General features: G+C 39.4%; 1 protein-coding gene across 18 annotated transcripts in view; it reads left to right on the forward strand.

The window, feature by feature from the left end:
- The window catches only part of ERC2 (ELKS/RAB6-interacting/CAST family member 2), a 741,540-nt gene that overhangs the window by 364,738 nt on the left and 355,272 nt on the right, over positions 1-21,530 (forward strand). The gene's annotated exons all lie outside the window — the stretch shown is intronic.

Below are 21,530 nucleotides of genomic sequence, written 5' to 3' on the forward strand. Positions count from 1 at the left end.
ATACCCAGGCAGGAAGTGGTTTAGTGAGGGATAATTCAGCATAACAACTGTCAGAATTAGCTGGCAAGCATTATTATTTATTATTATTAACATTTATTTGTATAGCACTGTAAAATTGTAGACGGCGCTTTACATACAGAAATTAAAATAGAAGTAAAACCTACGAAATGGCATACCATCTACAAACCATACAAAATTATAAAATTAAATCATTGCATAGCAAAATACTGACAATTAGAAAGGGTACAGACACAAAGAAGATGTGAACAACTGGCGATTTGGGTGGTAATCTGGAACTATTATTATTAACATTTATTTATATAGTGCTGTAAAATTTTAAACAGCACTTTAAGTCACAATTAGAGATTGGTGAGAAATACACTGGGTTTGTATTTCAATTAGGAAAAGCCCATTTATTTCCAAACAGCATAATATATTGTGTCTTGGAAATTTACATTGCTGACAAGTTTCAAGGGGAAAACAATGATGAAACTACACAGAAAACATGGATGCAATTTAAAAATTGTATGCAAATGCCCTTTACCAGTTAAACCAAAGTTTAAGCCTCAGAAAAATGTGACCATTAAATGCATAGCATAATTAATGCAGAGTTTTAAAAATATCGTGAAAATAGATCTGACCTTTCATACAGAAGTGAACAAGTCTTGTGATCCAGTGTGGGACAAAGATGGAATGAGAATACATTTGAGAAAATGAGAAATTTACTGAAAATGAAACTTACAGGTTAACACATCTCTAGGTCACACTAAGCCACAGACTGTGTTTTGTATAGGTTTGAAGGTTGTGTGTGCATCTACTTGCTTGCATGTTTTCAGATCCAGCAGCCTGCTGGAATGTGTCCCGTGAGTAACATACTCATCGGATTGGGCCAAATTTAACTGACAAAGCTACTGTTGAAGTATTGCCTATGAAACTGGGTCATAACTCAGTAGTACAGCGATGGCTTTGCAAGCTTTCCAATGCAGTTCTTGGCTTCTCAAGGTATAGCAGAACTGGAAAACATTTCAGACTCGAACCTTGAAAAATTACTATTAATCAGAGCAATTGGGAACCATTTTTAGCCTTCCAGCTGTTTTGGAGTTTGAAATCAGAAGCCCCAGAAACAGTGGTGAATGGTAAAGAATGAAAGGTCTTGTAATAATAACATTAATAATAATAATAATAATAATTTATATTCCTCTTAATTACTCCGAATCCAAGCGGATTACAAAAATAAAACAAGATACAGTTATAGAAAAACCCTATCTCTCCCCCCAATATAAAACATAGTAATACTAAAAGGAGATTAATCCAGAAGGACATTAAAACAATAGTGTAAAATAAAAGTTAAACTAGGTAGGAAATTTGTAGGAAGTGTATATTAACAATAACAAGGTAGAATACAAATATTTCCGAGCCACAGAGTAAATGATACTAGACTGTATATGTACTAGATGGTCTGACTCAGAACAGCATTTTTACAGAGTAGGATCATGCTTTTATATTAATTTGATGATCCTAACAAATATGACTGAAGTAATAGTCGATGCCTCTACCTTAATATTTTGTGTAATTTAAAATATAGGAAAAGTGCAGGTAGATGCTTGTTTTAATACTTCTATTATAGCTTAGACTAATAAAATATATGTCTCACAGTTATGTAGATGGCAGGAAACATATAAAAGGACTAATCTGATGCATAATGTTTTATAATATTCATTTTTATTACTCCAGACAATAAAGCATCTCACTAATGAGCAGATGTTGACAGATCCCTTCTGTATCGCTAGCTGAGCTCTCTTTATTTTGTCTCTGGAGAAAGATCCACAGTGGCAATCTTGAACAGCAGATAAGTTGACTAGGCCATGTTTAGAATAGTTGAAACCAGGAAACCTGTGGTTGATGAAATAACCTACAACAATGAAAGAGATTTTGTTCTCCTTGGAAGGGCAAATAATTTTAGAATATAATGTATACAAAGAAGAATTCCTAATGTTTATTCAATCGTCAATTTTATTATTATTAACCTTTATTTATGAAGCGCTGTAAATTTACACAGCACTGTACATACAATCTTTTTAGTTAGACGGTTCCCTGCCCTCGGGCTTACAATCTAAAAAGACATGACACAGAAGGAGAAGGGAGTGGTGGAGGGAAAGGGTAAGAGGTCCAGCAGTTCCTCTCTACCTCCAAGGCCTGGACCAAGGCAGATGGACTGGAGGGAGGGCTTGGCTTCATAATGGATGGTTAATCTTCTTCCAGGGAAAATACATACTCTCAAGTAGGATAATACATATACAGTACATAGCAATACAGGAAATGGTTTTATAAACAGGCACCAAAAGAACATCAAATAGTAAGTGACAATTATGCAATGCCTGGGAAGGCTTCTCTGAACAGGACGGTTTTCAACTCCGTTTTGAAGCTGGTTAAAGAAGTGATGGCTCTTGCTTGTGGGGGAAGAAGGTTCCAGGAGTGAGGGGCAGCAAGTGAAAAGGGGCGAATCTGGGATGGGGCAGAGGAAATCCTGGGCTGAGACAGCAGACCTTGACTACCAGAACGGAGGGCCCGAGTGGGAAGGTGAGGAGAAAGAAGGTCTGATAAGTAAGGAGGGGCCAGTCCATGGAGGGCTTTAAATGTCGACAGCAGGAGCTTATACTGAATGCGGAAAGGGAAGGGGAGCCAGTGAAGGGATGCCAACACAGGAGAGATGTGGTCAGAGCGGTGGGTGGAAGTGATAATGCGTGCATCTGAATGCTGGACAGAGATTAAAGGACGGAGGTGAGAAAGAGGAAGCCCAGCCAGGAGGACGTTACAGTAATCAAGTCGTGAGATCACTAGGGCATGGACCAGGATCTTGGCAGTAGAGGCGGAGAGATATGCTCGGATTTTGGCCTTGCCTGTGGTCTGGATCTGAGGGATACACGACAGAGAAGAGTCGAAGATAAAACCAAGACTGCAGGCTTGCTGGACTGGTTGAATAGAAATGTTGTCCACAGAAACAGAAAAGGAGTGTTGAAGGGTGGGCTTAGGAGGAAAGACAAGAAGCTCCGTCTTGGACATGTTGAGCTTCAAACGCCGATGGCGCATCCACTGCGTGACAGCTGTGAGGCAAGACGAAACTTGCTGTTCAAGCCTTGGAGAAAGGTGAGGGCCGGAAAGATACAACTGGGTGTCATTGGCATACAGATGGTAGGAAAAACCAAAAGAGCTATTGAGTTTTCCTAAGGACAGTGTGTAGAGAGAAAACAGAAGGGACCCAGAACAGAGCCCTGGGGAACTCCAACAGATAAGGGAACAGGAGAAGAAGTCTGACCTCCTGCAACTACTGCAGAAGATCTGCCAGACAATAAGATCTAAACCAGTCGAGAACAGAGTCTGAGAACCCAAGGTCAGAGAGTATGTCAATTAGGAGAAAGTGATCAACAGTGTCAAAGGCTGCAGACAAATCGAGAAGGATGAGAACAGAGTAAAGGCCATTAGCCTTGGCCTGTAAAAGGTCATTCGAGATCTTAGTGAGAGCTGTCTCTGTAGAAGTCCGACGGGAAGGAACCTGTAGAGAGAGAGAGATTGAAGATATGGAGAAGCGAGGGCAGAAAGGAGGGAGCTATAGAGATTAGAAGACGAGTAGGAATTGGATCAAGAGGACAGGTTGCAGGTTTGGAAGAGTTCAGAAGTGTAGAGAGTTCATCCAAAGAGGCAGGAGGAAACACAGAAAATTTTTTAGGCAAGGGTGATAGAAGATTAAGAGCAGAAGAAGAATCGGGCGGGGGGGACTATCTCAGAGCGAATGGTGGTAATCTTAGAGATGAAATAATTAGCAAAGTCATTAGGAGAGAATGATGAAGAGACAGGAGGAGAGGGAGGTTTAAGCAACGTGTTGAAGATGGAGAACAAATGCTGCAGGCGCCTCTCATTGGCGGAGATCAATGATTTGTAATAATTCTATTTTGCCATAGAGAGGGTGCATGAGAAGGAAGAAAGAACAAATTTGAAATGGATAAAATCAGCCCATTGTTTGGACTTTCTCCAAAGACGTTCGGCCGCTCTAGAGCAGGACCGGAGAAACTTAATGATGGGGGTAAGCCAGGGCTGAGGCCTAGTCTTAGAGGAAGAAGTGCGTACAGAGACAGGGGCATAAGATCAAGACAATTTCTGCTGAGAGCAGAAGGCATAATTCCTTTAATTTTGGTTTTTCTCTGATGCTTTTAAATAGATTTTTGTTGTTATTTGCTGCAGTGTTTCAATTGATGCTGTTTTTATATGATTATTTTTATTTTAGGAGTTTTTGTATTTTATTGTGGATTTTAGGGTTGTTAGGCCACACTGACATTTTTATGCAAAGGCAAGATACAAATGTAAAAAATAAATAATTTTAGGTGGTAGATACGAATATTCAAGCCATAATAAATCAGTCAGCCTTGAAGGGGCCCTAGGAGTGCTTGATGTTTTCAAACGAAACAAAACTTTGCAATGCAAGATGAGTGGATAAAACTAATAAAATTATTTCTAGATAATTCTATGCAGCATTTATGAATTGTATTAAAGCTTAAAGCTGTAGTGCTCAGTTCAGTTTGTACTTGTCAATCACATCTAATTTGTCAGGAGTGTGTCCTATTTATTTCAGTAGGTCTACTCTGGGTAAGACTAATGTTGAGTTTAGGTTGTAGGAAAGTAGGAAGTAGTCTAGGTCCATCTAACTCAGTGCTGGCTATGCTGGCATTCTCCATGTTTTTGGATGGGTCTTCCTCTGTTCTATGTAGAGGTGGCAAGGACTGAATCTCGGACTCTACCATTCACCTCAGGGGCATAGTTACAATGGCCCTCAAAATAAGAATTCTGTGCCCCCTCCAACATTTCCTCCAGTTCCCAAATTTCTAGCATTTCAGAGGAAGTTAAAATGAAAAACATTCACACTCAAAACTCTGTTTGCTGTGTTTACATTTCCTTGGTATCTTTGTCTGCCCATTTTCTTTGGATGCCTAAACTGTATTTCTAAATGGTCCAGTCAAATTTTAAGTTGCTACAATGCTAGAAATTTGAGGAGTGATGGAAAATTATATTTGGGGAAGCAGAATTTTTATTTGCAGGGAGAAAGCCCTTATTTTGTTCCTCCCTAATAACTACACCCATGACTGACCTGCATACCTTCCCATGTGCTATGTAGTGCTCCAGTGGACCAATTGGATATAAGAATGAGAACCTGGAGATGAGAATTTAAGTCTCTCCAATAGAAGGGATGGATATTCATATTTATCCCTCCCCCCCCCCCCGAAACTTCCAGGATTCAAACTCAAGCTTCAGGCTACACAGAACAGTTCCCTGAACCCTAATTACTAAGCCTTTAACAGTGAGAGACATTATGGGGCGCTTGCCTCCCTTACCGTGCTGTCAGACCCAACAAACCAGTTACTGATACTAGAAGCACAGGGAATATGAAAGAATTCCTGTCTGGATGCGATGGCTTGCCCTGGACCAGTTTGTGCATCAATCTGTGTCAGGGTCTGAGGCGGCCTAGATTCCAAGACGGGCTGCTAGGGTCACCCTAGTGGGTCAGAGGCAGATAGAGGGGCCTATCTGTTCAGCCCTTTGGTCTGCTAATCTGTAGAAGTACCAGATCTATGAAAACCAATGCTACAATTTATTTTGCACAGTTCGTCTCAAATGTGTTGCAAGATCCCTTTGCATACATATATAAATATGGTGTCTTGTCCCATGTCAGTGTCCTCTACACGGGAGAGAAACTCATAATCCCATACATGCTGGGGGATTCTGGGAGTCATACCCCCCAAAAGTAAAACCTCTGCTTTCTAGTTCAGTGCATTGGTCATGTCTATTGTATATCAGGTTTTTTGCCTGAGCAGAAAGACTTTTCAAAATCCTGAGGCTCCTCACTTGGCTTTCCTCCAGCATAGGATTGCACCCTTTAGATTCTTCAAAGCTTCCATTGTCAGATTCCAGATAGAGGTCCATGTTTGTCCTGTCTGCAACCAGACGGTTAAAGTATGCAGTGTTGATGTTAGTGCACTAAATTACTGGTGTGCTGTCAAAGCCAATTAGAACTGCTGAAAATGAAGCACACAGCTTCCCTATGTCATTACACAGGATTGTTTTTGTTTTGGTAGCACTTTTTCATCATGAAAGAAGCCTTATGAAAAACTAGAAAGCCAGAAAGCCACAGTTTCTAAAATGCTAACAGGTGAACAATATCTTCAAAACTGTGCTGAATTCTTAAACAACCATGAGGTCTCATAAGTTCTTTAAGTGAAGTGCTCCTCTCTTAACCTGATTAAATTATTGGTTTATATATTTAGTCACTTTACAGGAATTTTTACTTGTGCTCAGGCTTGAGGATTAAAGTACACTGTGGTTTAGTCTAGAAATATGCTGTTTCCTTCCACATGTTATGCCACTTATTCCCTGGGAACATCTGTCTTGTAACCCAAATAAAAAGTTATAAAGAAAAGCATTGCTGTTTAGCAAGATATCATTAGGGTTTTTTTATATAGATTAAAAATGCCTCTCCTGCAGTAGCTGAGTAGCATTAGCAGTACATTCCATATAGCTGTGGCCCTCCAGATGTTCTTGGATTGTAGCTCCCATAGTCCCTCACCATTGGCTATGTTGTGTAGGTCTGCTGGGTACTGTAGGACAAACACAACTGGAAGGCTACAATTGCCCACCTTTCCCTTAATATTTTCATATAAAGAGAATGTACAAATTTGATTTTCTCAATTATTCTCCTCCATCTTTTATCCTGTTAGCTGGGGTAGAAAGTACCCAATGGCAAAACAAAATTGAAAATATAAACAGGAACTTACCTTTTGACTTATTTGTTCTGTTTGTCTATCTGCTAAAAATAATAATTGTGCATGGCAAGTGGTTGAAATGAGGGGGCATTCTCTTCAGGTGAGAATGCCTACATTGTAGTTCTGGTTCTGTGTGGATCCTGCAGCAAAAAATGACTTTGGAGGACTTAGATATCCTAGCATGGCTTGAAGCTTTAGTTGCTTTACAGATTTGTGATGAGAATACAAGAGAGAAAAGGAAGAAAACCATGTGTGTTTTCCTGAATTCTTGGTATGTAGGGGTTAAAAGTGAGAGACAGAACAACTACTGATCTTGAAACTAAAGTTGGGGAATAAGGTTATGTATATCCCTTCGTTATGTTTTGCATGTTCCCTAGGATCACTATCTGTGCCAAACTGTAATCCACTAGAATTTCAAAAAAGTCAATCCCTGCAAGTTCCACCCTTTGAATGTGCTAAAAAATAGTGGCAAAGGCAACATTTGGATCCATCCCTAACAAAAGCTAAGTACAAGCTGGACAATCTGCTTCAACTTTGTTATGTGAAAATATTCATTAGGAAAAAATGGAAAGGTACCAAACATTTGGCTATTTCAGACGTATATTGGCCTAATCCCAAAAGATTTTTCACTTCAAACACACTTAAAACCTTTGCCAGACAGTTACAGAATGCAGAGATAGTTTTACTGGTCCCAATCTTTGAGATCATTATTCAATCCTTTCTTCATTCTGTAGTGTAAGAATGGGACTCATGCAGCCCTCCAGATATTGTTGGATCCCAGTAGTGCTAGCCAGCATAGCTGATGGAGAAGAATGCTGGAAATTGCAGTCCAATATGTGGAGAGCCACATGATCCCCGTTACTGATGCAGAAAAATAACCTGCAGTCTATAATAAATGGAAAGGCTCCTTGGGAGGATTATACTAGCAGAGAGATTTGAGTGTTAGAAAGGACATGTTATTTTCAATAAGAATGAAGGTAATGATTCAATGGAGCATCTGTTTTGCCACTTTGAGAAGTAGGTTGAAGGATTAGGTGGGGTCACCAGTCTCAAGTAACATGGTACTTTTTAATCCTAACCTGTAGAATTCCTTAACTGGGAGAGGGAAATAAAGCCCTTATTTTGCATAAGTAAGAGCTTTATTTACCTCTCCCAGTTAAAGAATTCTACAGGTTAGGATTAAAAAGTACCATGTTATCTTAGACTAGTGACCCCATCTAGTATTCAAGGGTATGGTTACTTTTCTGAATAACAACATAGTATTATATATGATGGTGGAAATAAATGTGATGTGATTATCCCCCCCCCCCCGGTAGCAGTAGATCTGAAAGAAATTCTTGGTAGCAGTAGAGGTGAAAAGACCTTTGCTTTCCTGGGCAGTTTGAGGAATCCTATAGGTCAAGTGAGAACTAACAAGTTCCTGCTGCCTTTGAACACATCTACCGTATTTTCTGACGTATAAGACGACTGGGCGTATAAGACGAACCCCAACTTTTTCAGTTAAAATATAGAGTTTGGTATATACTCACCGTATGAGACTACCCCTCTTCCAATGCACACCAAATAAAAAATTTAAAACATCAGATTTGTTTTCAATATGGTAATTTTAATTCCAGTGCTTATGACATGCAGGTACTTAGCAGGAAAACTTGTTTTATACAAAGCCTGCTTGGATTGGTCAGCTCTCCCTGTCTGCCCAACCCTGCCTGTCTCCAAGACTATCAGAGCGTTAGCACAAACACAGCTCTTTTTTCCATACCCTGGGCTTCCCGGGCGCCTGCAGCTTGCTCCGCCCTTCACCTTCCCGGTGAGGCGCCCCCTCACCTTGACATCAGGACTGCGTTAAGTCACTTCTTTCCACGAATCCTAGTGAGTGGATTTTCTTCTACCGTACTTGTACAGAGGTCGCCGCATACAGTGGGGATGCAGCCATGGTCGTTTTTGAGCTCCCCCACCATATGCGGCGACTGCAGATTCTCCAGTCCGGCTTGGAGGTTTCAGCAACTGCCCTATAAGACAACACCCGGCGTATAAGACGACCCCTGACTTTTGAGAAGATTTTCCTGTGTTAAAAAGTAGTCTTATACGCAATAAAATACAGTATTTCTGAATCTTCCCTTTTAGAGTGGCCAAACAGATACTGTAACCAAACAGGCAAGGAGAGCCTGAAGGCAGTAGACCTCTGCTGTTGCCCCCAGCAACTTGATGTTTGTATTGGAAAGCTGACTAGCAAAGGAATAATGAGACCACACACAAGATATAGGTTGAAATATGAGCCACTTTATTTAAACTATCTACATATTTAAGTTTAGACTTTGAGATGTGCAAAAAGCAACCTAGTACAGGAACAACGGAAGCAGGTTGCCTTCCCCAGGCCTCCTCCCTATTTCCCCCTGGATGAAACACCTGAGTGCCAAGGAAGACCCAAATGTTGGGTTGCTCTCTGGCTGGCCTGGCACTAGGTCAACTCGAGAATCCAACCCCCAAGTTGCATGACTTAAAGTGAGGGCTAAGCCCTCAGGCCAGCCCCAAGGACAGCTTCCTTTCCCACCTCCCCAGTCTCATGAGCTGTAGGGATAGTTACAGAGACTCCTCCTTCACCAAATGAAGGAACAACTGATGCACTAGACATGTACTATTTTCCATTGTGCAAGCTGTCCTGAGCAATTGTGGGGGAGCTGAGGCATACATCATACAAATAGAATTCATTTGAGATTTCTGGATTTCTACAGGCTGCTGGGCTCATGCAGGTTACTGCTACAGTTTTCTGTTTTTTATTTTCTGTCCAAATTAACAATGTAGCATGAGATTGTGCACATTGCCAGTTTGAAGAAGGTTTGTTCGAGATGTGATTATCAACATTTAGCGTTCAAGATGTCCACGAGATTCTGACTGCATATGGTTGTGAAAGTCTCATCTTTGTGTCTGTGCTGTTTTTACATTGAAATAAGCAAACGTGAAAGGTCAGGTCCCTCACTGACTTTAACTTGACTCCTCTGGGAAAAACGAGGGAATTTAAAGTGAAAAATGAATATGACTAGAAGTTTAGCAAACTGTGATAAATGAAGCTCCAGCCAGATATACCAAGCAGCTTATGGGTCTTTTGGCAATGCTAGGTTGATTTATAGCAAGAGAATTCAAAGTTTTGCATAGTTTGACCCCAATTCTGGAAAAACAGTTTTGGTTTTGGCTAAGTTTCAGTTTGAACTTTGGCTTTGTTCAAGCTGAAAAGTCAGAGCAACATTTAAGGAAAGAATAAAAGCCAAGTAAAAGATTTGGATGAAGAAGCAAGTAGTAACAGCCAAACTTAAAAAACAAAGAAACCCTAACATGACTCTAATTATGGTAATCATTTCCCATTTTCTTTTTATCTGGAAGATACAGGAATGGATATACATACATATTCACAGTTACCTTCAGAAAATGGCAAGCTTCAAAATTCCAGTTACATAGTGATAGCTCAATGGACATTTAAACTGCATTGCTGGGTGAAATGTATTTACTGCAGAAAGCGAATTACAGAGGTTATGGCTACTATGTTGGTAACACTAGTAGTTGAAGTCTCACTGCAGGAAGAAACTGTTGCCACTCATCTTAACTCCAAATGGTACTGTGCATATGAGGTCTAAGGTCAGAGGAGTAAAAGAAGTTGAAGGCTGGAAGGTTCATTTTTACAGACCCATATTATTTTAAGCTTTGAGAGTTGTGCACTGAAGAAGTGATTTTTGTAGACTTTTTCCTTGGTGACCTGCTTGAGTTGACTACTGAAAAGACAGTTACTATTGATGCCATCTCAGTTCAGAAACAGATTGCATAAATATTAGGACATCGATTGCTTGCCAGGAAATACAGTGATGTAGAATTTCATTTCCATTATTTAACAACGCAGTCCAATTTTCATATTACCATATATACTTGTGTTTAAATTGATTTTTTTTCTACCAAAAATTGACCCCAAAAACCTGGGTCAACATATACAGGGATCAATTTAGTCTGCTGCAGTGTCACTTCTAACCTTGAAAAAATGGCAACAGTGGCAGCTCTTTGGAGTTTCCCCATCATGGGAAAGAAAGCAGAAGAAATCAATGCTTCTTTTAGACACTCCCTAGACTCACCATAGTCCATCCCAAGAGAATCTAAAAGGAATACCTCCCTCCCCACCCCCGTAGTGATGTGATTCTTTCGTGCTTCTCTGTTATGGCAGGGAGAGTAGAGGGAGTCAATGCTTCTTTTAGGGTCTCCCTGAGCAGACTAACCTCTTGCCATAGTCCATTCTGAGAGAGCCTAAAAGGAGAACTGACTCCTTCCACTTTCCCCACTACAGTGGCAGCTCTTATGTGCCATTTTCTGTTTTGTTTTTGTTTGTTTTTGCAGAGAAAAGAGTTAATGTGGTGAAAGTGAATGGGTAGGGGGAAAGGGAAGGGACTAAAGCTTGGGTGAGTGAACTTGGCTGATTTTGATGGCACGGAGGATTGAGTGTTAGATTTCTGCCACATTAACTCTTTCCTTTGCAAAACAAAACAAAACAAAACAAAAACAGAGCAGATAAACAGACCCTTCATTTCCCTACTGCTTTCCCCAAGACATCCTCTCATTCATGCTGGTGAAATCATTGTTGTTCCCTCACCTAAGCTAGTGCAGCTTCTGGCCTTTTTGAATGCCAGAGCAGAAAAATCTTGGTAGCTTGGGTGTATGAGTGTGCCTGATTTCACCAGCATTAATACACCATAGCTGATGGTTTGAGGTGCTCCTGCCAACAAAAAAACTATTAAAGAAATATGACTCTGGGTGGGCTTTGCTTGCAGAGATTGTCCAATGTGTCGAGGGGACTGACCAACCAAGCAGGAGATGATTCTGGGATTCCAAAGGATGGTAGCAGTTCTTTGGTGCTTCCCCTCAAAGGAGCATGGAGAGGAAAGGGGAGCAGTGGGGTTGCCATTGTTGTTTGCATTGGCACCCTTTACTTATCCCCAGATCATATCAGAATCTATAATTTTGGTCCCAAAACTTTATACATGAGGTCAACCTATACACAAGTATATACGGTAATTTGTTTTGAACTTGAATGTGTATTTATCACTTGATTTGGTTTATGGAATGCTGCTGATATGGGATGCCTATCTGGAGTAGCACTTGGAAACACATTTTTAAAATTAGTCATGTCTTTATTGTGGGAGTGGTTTCAGAAGATAGTTATGGGAGTATCACTGTGCTGCTGTGGTTATAGTGTTTCATTTTGTGCTCCATGCAAATTGACATATAGATGAAATTTTGGGGAGAGGTTGTCTAGAGGACTGAGCGTCGATGCTACCAGTGAGCTGATGATGCCTAAATGAGTCACCTTTCCATCTAAATCCAAGCAAGATCTTGTTCTGTCAGTGTTAGATGTTTGTAATGGACTGGTTGAGGATGACCAAATTGGTTAAAAGAAAATCACAGATTAGGGAATTTGACCTATTTTGCATAGGTTTACATTTCTTCAGGTTCTCAATCAGTTGCAAGCATGAGATGATATTACTTTCTATGGTTTATTCATTATTTTATCCTTTAAAAATCAACAAAAATGTTATGACTTCTGTTGTTATGTAGCCATAGTCATTGAAATATGTGTGTGCATGTGTGTATGTATAATGATTGCATTTTAAGCCTCTTTTTGGCATTAAAACATATCCTGCTTATGCTCAGACTGTCAAGCTGGTTTTTATTTTAAGTAAAGTTTCAGAGTAGATCAGTCAGCTATATTTGAGTTATGGGGTAGAGAAATTCAAACTGTAATCTTAGCCAGAGTAGGATTGGACCGCCAACTTTAAGTTTTAATGTGGGGTTTTTTTCCCTACACAACCTTGATATATTTTATGTTACATAGGTATGGAAAGTTATATGGTTGATCATTAACATGAAATGTTCCTATATAACAGGAGTGGAGGATCTGCTAATTTCATGCTGGGGAATCCAGAGGGAAAGAAGAAGCTAGAAGGGTAAAAGTCATGGGAAAAAGCCAGAGTGTGAGCGAGGTAGAAGGGAAACCCTCTGCAAGTGATCAGACCTCTACCAAGAACAATTTGTCCTTCTACTGGCAGGTTGCTGACTGGCAAGAAAGAGCAAAAATGAGAGGGATTGGAAAGTGAGTGTCAGAAAATGAGTGTGAAAAAGAAGTGCCAGAAAGTAAGACATAGGAGAAGGGGTTAGCTGAAAGAGACATGGGTTGAAGGGGTTGGCAAAAAGCTCTTCACGTGAAGGTGGAAAAAGGATACTATATCCACTTCTCCCGCCCTATTGCTCTGTCCATGTGGGGGTGTAAGCAGACAAAATGTTTGAATTTTTTGCATTCTGTTTTTCTAGGATTAGAATCTGTTGGCTCTACCAGTCATCTAACTGTGCCGGCAGAAGTGGCCACAGTGACAGTAGCAAGAAGCAAAAAACCAAATGCACTGCAGTAGAAAGAAAGGGGAGAAAAAGTCTGTTAACTTTGTGCTGCCTCCTTCCTAAATGTGTGTTTTTCTGGAACCATGCCCCTTTGAGAAAGATGGCCTTGAGAAAAACCTGCCTTCCCCTGGAATGGGCAATTGTTCATTTCACATCTCCAAGAGTGCCTTGGTTCTGAGGACCAGAAACTAGGCATTCCATAAACATGGAGTTGAGAGCCTTCTCCTGCCACTGTTCCTGTCAGGAATTTGAAGGGTTAAAACACAGCACACAGGGAAATGCTTGATGTGTGTGTGTTTGACCATGAGCATTTCAGCAGAAGGACAAGGTTGATCAGCACAGCTGATGCTCATTGGCTCAAGGACACTTTAGTGTCTAGCAGCACGTAGCCATGGATGATGAAACCATCTGGCTGGATTGCACAGGAGACACTTGTCATGGTTACACACAGGAACTCACTGGGTTTGGGAGACCACATGGTCTGGAGTCTATATAAACCCAGGGGTTGCAAGTGATAGCTTGTGGGTTTGTAGTAGGAGTTGGTTTGGTATGGTTTGGAGTTTTAGAGATCTGTATTTGTATTATAGCACTGTGAATAAAGAGCACTTCGGGAGACTTTGCTTCTCTGGTGGTTTATCAGTAGAAGTCTTGCATCGTTTTGCTGAGTGTCCCCGGAGGTTCCTGCATTGCTTCAGTTCCTGGAAGACATCCAGTTGCTGTTATTTCAACTGCTTTTGGAGCCACGCTTCTGCTTCTAAAATTGCTAGCTCTGCTACAAAGGTCTGATTTAACCCCAGGACTCGTTTGAGTTGCTGACAATGGTTGTTGGACCCCAGCAGTTGTGCTGACAGTTCCTCCCTCATTCTGCAATCACTGAGCAAGTGCAACTGTATGTGTAACAGATTGCTTGTGTCTGGTGAACACCAATGGGATTTCAACAGGATTCCTAAATTGTGAGGAGACCCTCCACAGACCAAATGAAAAAAATTGTGTTGCACCTCAAGAGATACATTTTATTTCGATAGTTTTTCATGGACTGCAGCCCACCATCAGATGCATGGAGTGTTGCCTCTGTTTCCTGTTATTTATATAGCTACTTGTATGGGAAGGAGGATGTGGGAAAATAGAAATACAAAAAGATTCAACACATATATAAATTATATAGATTCAATGGGTCTAGTCTGTGTGGGACCAACAGTTGGTTGTAGGCCATTGATGATTATCTTAACAGTGGTTACTGGGTCACTGAAAATAATGAGACTTAATTCTGAGTAGACACTTTTAGGACTGCATTGGAAGAGAGTGCGATTTATTGAGGGTCACACAATTCATGAAAGACCAACTAATCTGAACTGATGTTTTGTATACAGGCTCGGTTTCCTTTATCTGGAATTCTGAAATCCAAATTATTCCAAAAACCAAAACTTTTTCATGAGATAGTGACACCTTTGTTTTCTAATGATTCAATGTACACAAATGTTTCATGCACAAAATTATTAAAAATATTATATAAAATTGCTTTCATGCTATGTGTAAAAGGAGTATATAAAGCATACATGAACTTTGTGTTTCGACTTGGATCCCATCTCCAAGATATCTCATTATATACGTATATACAAGTATTATAAAATCAAAAACAAACAAACAAACAAACAAAAACCCAATTCCCAAACACCTCTCATTCCAAGCATTTTGGATAAGTGAGACATAACCTGTATGGGCCAGTCCAGTTCTCTATTTTCTCTTGCTCACAATCGTGGATGAGTGGCATAGATCTGTTTTGTCCCTGTGTACCAGTACAAATGATATATGATACTGGTTTTGAAATGATTTAGCAACATAATTTGTTGTGAACTGGTTGAGAAAACAATGGCTTGAAACCATTCATACAATGTGGACTTCCTGCCCTTTCCTTTTTATGGAAGCTTCTTAGATCCTCTCAAAAGCTATACTGAATACTGATTTGGGGGCTCCCAGAAGTGCTAGAAATATACTTAGGTACTATGGGTGAGGATAGGCAATAGAAATGGAGTGAGGGTTTGCAAGCATTGTTTTCACTGGATGATATTGGATCCACATTTATATTCTTTACTTCCTTATATTGTATATGTCTTTCTTATATTGTGTGTGTGTGTGTGTGTGTGTGTGTGTGTGTATTTCTTATATTAACTGCCTTCGTATTGACCCTTTCTCATGGCGTTTCTGTGGACAATATAGAAAAAAGGGGAACAACAAATGAGATCTATTACTGCTTAAACATGTCTTATTTTCAAAATATACAATACTGTATACAAAATGACAAGACACAATGGTAAACTACAATCAACAATGTGCATATGACAAATCAGGGTAATCGAAGTCCATGTAAACAATGTCTACAGTGTTGGCAGTGAATATATTTCTACTGCATCAACACCATGAATAATTCACAGTCTAGAAAGCACTCATAGGTGGTACTTGAAAAAACAACACATGAAGTTGGAAGCTGTAGTTTTACTGGTAGCACAATTCTTTACTGGTGGTATTCCAGTTGTATTCAGTATTCACAGTATTAAGACGGCTACCTCTGGAGTACTCTGTGGCCGTTTCGACTCTACAGAAGTCTACATCAGCATTTTTGAGTTATTTTGCTGGATTAATATTGTAAGTTATGCGTTCCATTCTTCCACAACATTCAACAACTTGGCTTCTGAATCCGGCAAAATAACTCAAAAATGCTGATGTAGACTTCTGTAGAGTCGAAACGGCCACAGAGTACTCCGGAGGTAGCCGTCTTAATACTGTGAATACTGAATACAACTGGAATACCACCAGTAAAGAATTGTGCTACCAGTAAAACTACAGGTTCCAACTTCATGTGTTGTTTTTTCAAGTACCACCTATGAGTGCTTTCTAGACTGTGAATTATTCATGGTGTTGATGCAGTAGAAATATATTCACTGCCAACACTGTAGACATTGTTTACATGGACTTTGATTACCCTGATTTGTCATATGCACATTGTTGGTTGTAGTTTACCATTGTGTCTTGTCATTTTGTATACAGTATTGTATATTTTGAAAATAAGACACGTTTAAGCAGTAATAGATCTCATTTGTTGTTCCCCTTTTTTCTATACTGTTGAAGTGTAAGCTTGCTGCTCGTTCTTTGGTGTTTCTGTGGACAAGGCATCTCCAAAAAACCCTGTCCTCCATTGTTATGCTCAGGTCCTGTATGTTCAGGCCCATGACCTCCCTGATTGAGTCTATCTATTTGATGTATCTTTCTGTTAGCTTCTACATTTCCTAGCATAACTGTCTTCTTTAATGAGTCATGCCTTCTCATGACGTGGCCAAACTACAACAGCCTCAATTTGATCATCTTGGCTTCCAGGGAGATTTCAGACCAGCTCTGTTCAAGGACTGTTTGTTTGTTTTTGGATGTCCACAGTATCCTCAGCACTCAGCACCATATCCCAAATGAGTTGATTTTCTTCTTATCGGCTTTATTCACTGTCCAACTCTCACATTCGTAAATGGTGATGGGAAATACAGTGGCTTGGTGGATTCTAACTTTAGTGCTCAGTTGTATACCTTTACTCTTTAGGATCTTGTTTAGTTCTTTCATAGCCACCCTTCCCATTCCTAGTCTTCTTGATTGAAGACCCCATTCTGATAAGTGTTTAACTATTTCAATTCCCTCATTGTCTAGGTTGAATTTATGTAGATCCTCTGTGGTCATTATTATTGTTTTCTTTATGTCCAGCATTATATAAACACCATTTTCTTTTACTGTAAGCATGAAAAGTGAACAATATTTAAATTTTATGATCACCCCTAAATTCATTATCAACCCTAATAATGTAGTACATGTTGTAAGGAATGATCTGTGTTTTTGACTGAAAGGCTGCCATTTGATTTATTATTTTACTTCTGTTGTTACCATTAGTGTGCTGGCAACAAAAAGCTCCAGCCAGTGCAACTGTGGTTCTTGTGCAGTCTGCAAGAATTAGGGTTGTGCAACTGATCCAAGCTCCAGTGCATCAAGGTTCTTGGATTTGAATTCTAAAGCTTGTTCTGACTCTGTTGGTCTGTATTCAGTTCCTAGAGGTGCAAATTGGATAGATTTTGGTCAACAATAAGGCGAAATTTATTTTTCCTCTATTCCTATAAATAACTCAGGCAGCGAAGAATGTCGTGACTAGAGAATTGGCATGGAAAATTCTGGAATCACCAGCAAGCAGAATATACAGCTTGATAGTTCAAGAAAACTTACCACCAAAACTGAATTCTTCAACAAAATCTTTTCCTCATGCTCCTTTCCATCTGTCAGCTGACTATCAGTTTGGAAAATTATGGATCATTACCCACAGTTTCTCTGTCCTTTCTGTATTCCTATAACTTCTTGACATTCTGTTTTGAAAATCTTAAGTAGTGAATAGCAACAACGTATGCAAACCCCATTTTCCCTGCCGCCACTTCTTTGCTTGATTTGAGGCACTGAAATATTTTACAGCCAACAATGGAAGAATTTAGATTCAAGACAACTCTCAAGGGCACTTTATCTAGAAAACAAATGAATAAAGCATGTAATGGAGATTTACAGCTCAGAGGAAGTCTATAAAAATTGACTATAAGTGAATATAGGAAAACAGATGCAAGTCTGTATTCAAAAAGGAAATGGATTTTCATTGAAAAGTAATTTCAGAAGTGCTGAGAACCAATGAATCCCATTGAAGCCAATGGGTGACAGAAGTGCTCAGCAATGTTGCATATCAGCCTGTTTCATTTTTGTGAAGTGCCAGGACTTAAATATATTTGACTTCAGTCCAAACAATATTGCCTTCTTTTTAGCTATAGCTGAAAGTTATTCTAGGATGCACTGTTCTGTGACACAAAAGGCTCTACTGAAGAGGCGCCTCTGGCCCGTTTGGCATATTGGTTAATATATTTTGTGCCTACAAATAAATAAATAATAATAATAATAATAATAATAATAATTTATTTCTATCCCGCTTTTTGTTAAAACAACCTTTGTTAAAACAATGAAAGTGGATTACAATATTAAATCTGTGTCAACATTTACAATGGTATTATTGTGGTATATTTGTTTTTCTTTAGCATACTATAAGATCTCAGTTGATCTTACAGCAAATATTTTCAATTTTTTTTCTTTCTTTTCCCCATACAGCATGTGACCCATGGATTCAAAACCAATATGTAACATTGGCCCAGGTCAGATATAATGTGATCAATATAATTTTAATCTAATAAACTAGGTTTCAGATTAAATTAAACCAGTTTTCAAATTTGGCTGTAATAGGAAACATGCATTTAGGGAGCCTGTGGGATGCAGCACTAATCTTTGAAAAGTAAGCCTTGAAGCCTTATTGCACAAGGCTGTTTTCCTACTATGGTGGTGTCTGCAAAAAGACTAGTCAATTGGAATTGCTGTCTTTCCTTATGCACGTTCAGAATCGTTCTGGGATTAAAATGTCCGTTTGCAGAAAAGCTTTATCACTTACAGAATTTGGGACTATCCAGCTACTACATCCTCAAATATATCACCTCCATCCCTGTTCATTGTTTCTCTCTCTCTCTCTCTCTCTCTCTCTCTCTCACTCACACACACACACACACACACACACACACACATACACACACACACTGCCTATAGGAATAGAAATGAAAAGTCAAAAGTCTTACCTTTAAAAAAGCCATGTTTTCCTTGTGGGGAGGCTTACTCGATCATGATAGATCAGACTTCCCAGATTAAACTAATCACTGACAGAGGAAAGTCAGCATCTTCAGATCTGTCTGATCTATCTCTGGTTTTAATGTGCTAAAGGACAAGCCAAAGGGTGTCCAAAGGATGAGCCAAAGGGTTAACAAAAATAAAGGCTTAAACAAAACAAAACAAAACAAACTGTAAAGCTCTTTCCCCCTTTTCTCTTACACTTCCAATCATATGTGTGTGTGTGTTTGTGTATTTGAGAGAGAGAGAGAGAGAATGAGGACATTAGCACACCATGGTGTTACAGCATTATAGCATTGTACTACTGGATGGGGCTGGAGTGGAGGAAAAAGAGGTGGGTGAGGAAATCAGAATACCCACCCCTTCTTTCCCCCCCACTCAAACCATACCCACTTACCACCCCAAACTGGCATAACAGTGCAATTGAACTTTCTCACAGGAAATGATTGCACAATAGAAGCAGAAAAAGGATATTATTAATGGATTTTTTGTGTTAATAAAAAATGCATTTAAAACTAGTTTCTCATGGGAGTACAACAGAAGAGGGGTGAGGGCATGCAGTGAACCCCAAACCAGGCCCTATAAACCTGCTGCAAATGAAAGTAACCTGCCATATGCAATATGGTCCATAGACACAGATCTCAAAATTGGACCAGTATCTCTAAGGTTACGTCTGCACTACGGAAATAATCCAGGTTGACACCATCTTAACTTCCATGGCTCAATGTGATGAAATTTTGGGAATTGTATTTTGTTGTGGCACTAGAGATCTCTGACAGAAAAGATTAAATCCCTCAAAAAGCTACAGTTCCAAGAATTCTATAGCATTGAGTCATGGCAGTTAAAGCAGTGTCAATCTGGTCTAGTTTCTGCAGTGTGGATGCTCAATGCTAGTGAATTCTGGATTATTTATAAAAGGTGTGTTTTGGACCTTAGTACACACTGAACACACAAGAATCTCTTGATTTGTAATAATACAGGTTTAAAGAACTGAAATATAGGGTTAGTTTTGTACTTCTTCAAAATTTGTTTGGGTGTTTTCAAATTAATCCTGGTTCCAGATTTTATCTCACTTTTTATCACTGCAAGATAGTTGATTATCTTTTTATATGGAAAAAAATTATCAGTACTTGAGACAGACTGTGTTTCTTCTGGCTTGCCACACACTTTGCATATTTGGAAATCAAAATAAGTAACTATATTTGTGCAGCATCTGCAAAATTAATTGTGTAAAACCACACATTTTTGAAACTGCCATTACAATAGGCTAAGGCATGAAAACATATTATTTTAAATGCTAACTTATATTTTTAAAAAGCCCTGCTTCTTTAATCAAATATATATTTTTGCATATTTGTTGAATCTCAGTGAATGCCAGAAATTCTTCCCCTTGGATTACTTTCTCTGGTCATTGCTTTTATTCATTTTCCTTTTAAAAAATAATGATGATGATTTTCAATAAAGTGCTGGTGATATGCTTGGCATTGTGATGGCAGTGGAGCATGCAAGTAGCTTCACAAAAAGCTCCCCACAGAACTGTTATTGCCCTGCCACCTGTTCCTTTCTTCTTGGAACTACATCTCTCTATGATGTATTCCTATTACATTTCTCAAAGTAAGCAAGGTCAGTTTGGGTCAGAACTTGATTAGTAAACTTTTCCGAGGAAACCATGGGGAAGCAGTGATGAAGTTTTGGATAGCAGGTTTTGAATTACAGGAGGTGCTATCTTTCAGAGGTGATACAAAGACCACATGTGGTCATTAACAATCCCTAGGTCTTTTCCTTTGCAGCAAGAATGTTAATCTCAGTGTCCTGGATTAATTCCAGCTCCTGTAATTGCTGTGCATTCTACCTTCCAAAATTCCCTCTTCAGTTTAAATTTGATACTGCTTAATTCTTCCTTTCCTGGTCTAAGCATTTGTGGTACGCTGGTATGTAAGACTAAACAGCTGATGATTCTGGCCCAGAATGAGTTGCATTTCAGTCGGATGATAAGTAGAATTTATCAGCTATGTATCATAGGGTGTTGAGACAAAAGGCTAGATTGTGGTATGTATTTTAAAGCCAGTAAAATCCCTAGGTTACACAATATTGCAGGGTGGGATGGGGGATAGGGTTTGTGCACACAATCTGTTTTATGTATTAGGTTGAAGCAAACTGATACTTCTGGCATTATCCATTCTGGTTTACAGTCTGTTCCAGAAAAGAGATGAAGTATGAGACTTCCTTTACCTCTTTATCCCTGAAACACTGAGGATGTGAATGAAGAGGATCTTTCTTGCAGACTCCTGCTCTGTTGAACTATGGGAAGGTTCTGAGTTAATGTAGAGCTATCTTTTCCATGACTTTACCTCTGACGTGATGCACTGGCAGAAAACTTTACCTGTTGTTCCATGAAATCAAAAGCTAATTCTCATTGTGTAGCAATGTCTGAATACTTCTGTCATAACTCCAAAGCATCATGTCTGCAAATTACCCAGTGGGGAAAAAATCTAGCTCACATGAGGTTGCTGTCACAAAATTGTCTGCAGGGGGTAAAGATGGATCAACATTGGAACAAGC

The sequence above is a fragment of the Sceloporus occidentalis genome, unplaced genomic scaffold, assembly GCF_023333645.1.
Source record: "Sceloporus occidentalis isolate IW3139 unplaced genomic scaffold, rSceOcc1.0.p SCAF_1, whole genome shotgun sequence".
Lineage (NCBI taxonomy): Eukaryota > Metazoa > Chordata > Lepidosauria > Squamata > Phrynosomatidae > Sceloporus > Sceloporus occidentalis.